Raw genomic sequence first — 6947 nt, forward strand, 5'->3', positions numbered from 1 at the left:
GCGATGATCTTTGCATCATCAATGCTGATGGGAGAGGTTCTGGAGGATTGGAGGGTTGCAGATGTTGTTCTCTTATTCAAAAAAGGGACTAGAGATAGCCCAGGAAACTATAGACCAGTGAGTCTTACTTCAGTGGTTGGTAAGATCCTGAGAGGAACGATTTACGATTTATGAACATTTGGAGAGGCAAACTATGATTAGGAATAGTCAGGATGGCTTTGTCAAAGGCAGGTCGTGCCCCATGTGCCTGATTGAATTTTTTGAGGATGTGACTAAACACATTGATGAAGGAAGAGCAGTAGATGTAGTGTATATGGATTTCCACAAGGCATTTGACAAGTTACCCCATGCAATCCTTATTAAGAAAGTAAGGAGGCATGGGATCCAAAAGGACGTTGCTTTGTGGATCCAGAATTGGCTTGCCCACAGAAGGCAAAGAGTGGTTATAGATGGGTCATATTCTGCATGGAGGTCGGTGACCAGTGGTGTGCCTCAGGGATCTGTTCTGGGACCCCTTCTCTTCGTGATTTTTATAAATGACCTGGATGAGGAAGTGGAGGGATGGGTTAGTACATTTGCTGATGACACAAGGTTGGGTGTGTTGTGGATAGTGTGGATGGCTGTCAGAGGTTACAGCGGACATTGATAGGATGCAAAACTGGGCTGAGAAGTGGCAGATGGAGTTCAACCCAGATAAGTGTGAGGTGGTTCATTTTGGTAGGTCAAGTACGATGGCAGAATATGGTATTAATGGTAAGACTCTTGGCAGTGTGGAGGATCAGAGGGATCTTGGGGTCCGAGTCCATAGGACTCTCAAAGCTGCTGTGCAGGTTGACTTTGTGGTTAAGAAAGCATACAGTGCATTGTCCTTCATCAATTGTGGGATTGAGTTTAAGAGCCGAGAGGTAATGTTGCAATTATATAGGACACTGATCAGACCACTTGGAGTACTGTGCTCACTTCTCACCTCACTACAGGAAGGATGTGGAAACCATAGAAAGGGTGCAGAGGTGATTTACAAGGATGTTGCCTGGATTGGGGAGCATGTCTTATGAGAATAGGTTGAGTGAACTCGGCCGCCTTTTCTCCTTGGAGTGGCAGAGGATGAGAGGTGACCTGATAGAGGTGTATAAGATAATGAGAGGCATTGATCATGTGGATAGTCAGAGGCGTTTTCCCAGGGCTGAAGTGGCTAGCATGAGAGGGCACAGTTTTGAGGTGCTTGGAAGTAAGTACAGAGGAGATGTTAGGGGTAAGTTTTATTATGCAGTAAGTGGTGAGTGTGTGGAATGGGCTGCTGGCAATGGTGGTGGAGTCACATATGATAGGGTCTTTAAGAGGCTCCTCGATAGATACATGAAGCTTAGAAAAATAGAGGGGTATGGGTAACCCCAGGTAATTTCTAAAGTAAGTACATGTTTGGCACAGCATTGTGAGCTGAATGGCCTGTATTGTGTTGTAGGTTTTCTGTGTTCTATGTTTCTATATTCTTACAGTTGAAAGAAATAAACTGAGATCACAATGACTGACTGCTCTTCTCTCATTTGATTCAGTACAGGATAAGCATAAACGTCATGCTCTGAACTCATTAACATGGTGCCTGCTTCCAGAGCACTAATTACATTGCTGCTGACTGTGATAGATCTTGATAAACTCTGATGTTGTGAATAACTACTGCCAGTGCTATCTAACTCGTGCCTTCATGAATAACAGTACAGGCTTGAGGTTGCTTTCCGCTGCTTCCTCACCTAAACTAGAGGAAAAGATGTATTCTGATTGCAACCAGTAGAGGAGTGGAGGTTTCCGAAGGTTTTGGGAGCTCGCTGGAAACTACAGGTTACCATGGAAAATGAGTTGGCACTGGAATATTCATTTACTGCATTTGAGACCTTGTCAACAAGCTGCAGACAAAGAGAGTGATGGAAAGGCACCCTTCCACAGGGCATTAAGAATTCCTCCGAACATGTTGTCAAGACAGCAGTGGGAAAAGGTTGCAATGAAGACTGTTCATTCATTTATCCCACCAGCCTTTTACATATTTATTAGTACTCCAAGACTCACTCTGATTTTTCACATCTTCCACCCACTATCAATCACTCAGCAATGGGAAGCATGTCAACCAAGTAAAATACAAGAAAATCACCCATAGCATTCACACTCCAACGAAAGTGAAAACAAGACATAACCATGTTGCAACTTTGGATCAATGGAATCCAGCATGAGTCTAACAACTACTGCTCAGAGGACAGAATGGTGGCCATAATTAGTGCAGCTTCCCCTGAATCTGTGGCCAGTGATAAGAGTCAGATACTGAAAATAATGTTATATTTATGCTTACTATTCTTTTTCACATCAATTCCCCTCAGTCCAGGATCTCTTATTTACAAACTGCAGATGACACAATCCTTCTCCTGCACATTATCACTCCTGTATTTAATCCTACCCTTGAGTCATTCTTACTTCAAATGGTCAAAAACTACCATCTTTAAAAGCAGTGAGTCACAGCAACAGGCATTAACAAATAAAATTCCTTATCATAACAAGAACACAAGATGACCGAAACAAAATCAGGCCACCTGACCCCTCAAGCCTGTGCTGTAATTCAGCTTGGTAATGGCTAATGTTTTCAGCTCTCAATTGCACAGTGCCACTTCTACATGGCCCTAACTATGCAAATCTTTCAAAAATGTATCTACTACTTACTTAACTTCATCCAATGATTTGGCCTCTATACCTTCTGGAATAGACCACGCCAGAGATTCACTGACCTCTGAGCAAAGAAATTCCTGCACATCTCAGTTTTAAATGACTGTCCTCCCTTTTCTTGTAAATTTGTCCAGCCATTTGAGACTCTCCCACTGCTGTAAGTATCTCAACGTACCCTGTGGCATCCACATCAGATCTTATTGGCATTATCATTGGTTTATTATTGTCACATGTACCAAGATACAGTGAAAGGCTTGTCTTGCATACTGTTCATACAGATCAATTCATTACATAGTGCATTGAGCTAGAATGTGAATTACAGTGATGTAAAATAATAACAATGCAGAATGAAGTGTAAAAGCTACCAACGAAGTGTAGTGCAGGTGAACAATAAAGTGGAAGGTCTTAATAAAGTAGATTGTGAGGCCAAGAGTCCATCTTATCATACAAGAGGTCTGTTCAAGAGTCTAATAACAATAGGATAGAAGTTGTCCTTGAACCTGGTGATATGTGCTTTCAGGTTTTTGATTCTCCTGCCCAGTGGGAGAAGGGAGAAGAATGTCCAGGTGGCTGGGTTCTTTGATTATCCTGAATGCTTTACTAAAGCATAAAGACATACTGTGTAAACAGAGACTATAGAAGGGAGTGTGGTTCCTGTGATGAGCTGCGCAGATCTTATGTGGTGTCGGTAAGATCATTCCTTATTCTTCTGAACTCCAGAGAATGCAGATCCAGAATTTTACTCTTTCATGATACTCTTTCAAAAAGGAAAACCCTTTTTTCTCCCCTACAGCAATCTGATTATTGCAGCCTTCTCAATGCTGGGCTTCTCACTCCACGGAGCTTAGTTTAATGAGGAAGGATATACATTAGGTGAAACATTGAGAGAAATTGAAGGAAATTAGTAGTCCTGATGTCAACTCCCTGAAGAGCAGAACCAGAGAATCTTTTTTTTTAGAAGGATTTTGATTGGGCTTTTTGGCATACAAAAAATACTTGAAAAGCAGTCAACCTGAAAGCGTGGATCAAACATCAAGTAGCAGCTTTAGCCAGACAGGACTGTACAGAATTTGGAGCCCATGCATATATGGCCAGTTCCATTCCAATATCTCCAGACTTAATACCTGTTTATCAACCTTTCTGCTTCCACAATTACATGAGTATTACTGCAGGTATCGTGGTGAAAGCTAACAAGTTTGTCGTGCAAGTTCATTATAGCTATGTGAGGTAGTGTTCACTGGAGCTGTGGTCATCGCAACACACAAGCAACTTCATTTACCTTTCAGTGCACTTTTTACTATGAGCTGCCCCACCTCAATCCAATTGATTGCAGAATTTATCAATAAACACTCTGTATTTAATTGCTATGATAAAGGTGATATTTTATTAGTATTTATTATTAATTCCAGCTTCATTAATCACAGCAAGAGACGTTAATTAAAATGAGTGTACTTGCATATTCCCATAGCAACCAGTTCACATCAAACTAATTAAAGATTGTGTGTGACTGATGCACAAACTTACATCTGGCAATATTTTGCATCAGACACTATAGTGCTGATATTATAAACGTTGTGGAGAGCTCTAATTGAAAAATGTCTGGACCTCCAGCACTTCTCATACAATGTAGTAACTGCATTATCCAATTCAATTACTGAGTCGGTCTACTTATTAAAGGTTCCTTATTCAGAAAACGTTCCCAAAATATGCTGGAGCTAAAATGAATAATCTATACATAAAACAGACGTAGGAATGGTGATTAAAGATTAACCTGTGCCCATTCATAGACAGTATATTGATGCTGTGCCGGCTTTTCATGAGAATGATTGCTGCACACAACCAGAACATTTTCAATATTCATTTGTTGCTCTCATCAGTAAAGATAACCTGTGCTACATAAAGTTAGCCTACAACTTTCAAAGAGACATGATCACCCAGACATGATCTGGATGATGGCGTGGTTGACTGGATCAGCAAATTTGCAGATGACACCAAAATTGGAGTCAGACTATCTAGGCTTGCAGAGGGTTCTGCATTAACTGGAAAAAATGATCTGAAAATGGCAGATGGAATTTAACGCAGACAAGACCAAGGTTTTACACTCCGGTAGGACCAACCTGGGTAGGTCTTACACAGTGGACAGTAGGGCACTGAGGAGTGTGGTAGGACAAAGAGATCTGGGAATACACGTACAGAGCTCATTGAAAGTGGTGTCACAGATATATAAGGTTGTGAAGAAAGCTTTTGGCATATTGGCCTTCATAAACCAAAGTATCGAGTACAGAAGATGGGATGTTATGTTGAAGTTATACACAACATTGGTGAAGCCTAATTTGGAGTATTGTGTGCAGTTTTGGTCACCTACCTAAAGGAAAGATGTAAACAAAGTTTAAAGAGTACAAGGAACATTTACAAGGATGTTGCTGGGTCTGGAGGATCTGAGTTATAAGGAAAGATTGAATAGTTTAGGACTGTATTCTTTATAATGTAGAAGATTAAGAGGAGACTTGATAGAGGCATACAAAATTATGAGGGGTATAGATAGAGTAAACGCAAGCAGGCTTTTTTCCACTGAGGTTGTGTGGAACTCCAACCAGAGATCATGGGTTAAAGGTGAAAGGCAAAAAGTTTGAGGGGATCATGAGGGGAAACTTCTTCAATCAGAGTGTTATGAGGGAATGAGCTGCCAGCACAAGTGATGCATACAAGCTCAATTTCCATGTTTAAGAGAAGTTTGGATAGGTACGTGGATAGTAGGGATATGGAGTAATATGATCCCATTGCAGGTCAATAGGAGTAGGCAGTTTAAATAGTTTCAGCGTGGACTAGATAGGCCAAAAGGCCTATTTCTGTGATGTATTTCTCTATGATTCCTTGACTCTAAGACATGCACTTGTGAGTGGAGGTTGAAAGAAATGAATCAAAACCGTACCATGGTGAGGAATGGCACAACATGAGCAAGGGGAGGCTCTGAGATTTTTAAGTGTGCACTGGGGGCATGTTGTCAGAGGTAGAAAGAAGGGCAGCTGCCTCGTATCTATACTGATGAGGGTGTAGAAGCAAAACACAAAAAGCAGTGGAAGCTGCTCAGGACCAGATTTTATGATTCCACATGTTCCCTGAATCAGTAAATTTGGCTTCAATTGCTATATAATTTGAAAATCATACTGACAGCTGGAAGAAATCACCTTTCCGGTGAACAGTTAATGATCTCATTAAGGGTTGCAGGTTGGAGCTCTGCCTGCTCTCTACCATCTATTCAGCCTAATGAAGTTCAGAGGAAACTCTGAGGCCCAAACTGATAATGCTGGCATCAGTCAGAATCAGAGTCAGGCTTAGTACCACTCACTGAAATGACATGAAATTTTATGTTTTGTGGCAGCACTATAGCAAATACGTAAAATTGTTATAAATTACAGAAAAAAATAAATAGTGCAATAAAAGGAATATCAATGTCGTGTTCTTGGGTTTATAAAAACAGTGGCAGAGGGGAAGAAGCTGTTGCTGAATCACTGGGTTTTCAAGCTCCTACACCTCCTTCCCGATGGCAGTGATGAGGAAAGGATATGCCCCGAATGGTGAAGATCCTTAGTGATGGTTGCCAGCTTTTTGAGGACTACCACTTGAAGATGTCCTCAATGGGTGTGGAGACCTGTGCCCGAGATGGAGTCGGTGTCTATAACCTCCTTTGAATCTGTGTACTGAAGCCTCCACACTAGCTCTGATGCCACCAGCCGACCATACAAGTGGAACTGAGGCTAAAGGACAACCATATCTTATTGAATAGCTTTTGATCTTCTAAATATTTATTGCGGAAATATCCTTGAAAGACAATGTGTAATCGCTACAGCTTTTCTAATAGTGGTATACTGTTTGCATAACATGAATGTCATCAGGATTTATGGTCTTTTGCTTTTCCTGTCATCTATATTTAAGGATAATGTAGTGGATTAAAATAGTGTCAGCTAAGCTAGGTATAATGCTGCTGTGATTTAGTGCCACAAGCGGTAATCAATGTATTTATTTTATTTTGAAAGGACTCTGCTTGAGACTTGTGGTCATTTGTCATGTTTTTATCAGCCAATTTTATTGCTTATTTAATCACGTCATTCGTTTTCAGTGCTGCAACAATTCATAAACTCGAATTCACTGGGGGTAATTGGACTCTCCTTGAATAGGTCCTATGGGAGTGTCACTTATAACTTTTGCTCTATTTGACAGCTCCAGAGGAGTTCTGGCAG

This window comes from Hemitrygon akajei, chromosome 7 (assembly GCF_048418815.1).
Source record: "Hemitrygon akajei chromosome 7, sHemAka1.3, whole genome shotgun sequence".
NCBI classification, from domain to species: Eukaryota; Metazoa; Chordata; class Chondrichthyes; order Myliobatiformes; family Dasyatidae; genus Hemitrygon; species Hemitrygon akajei.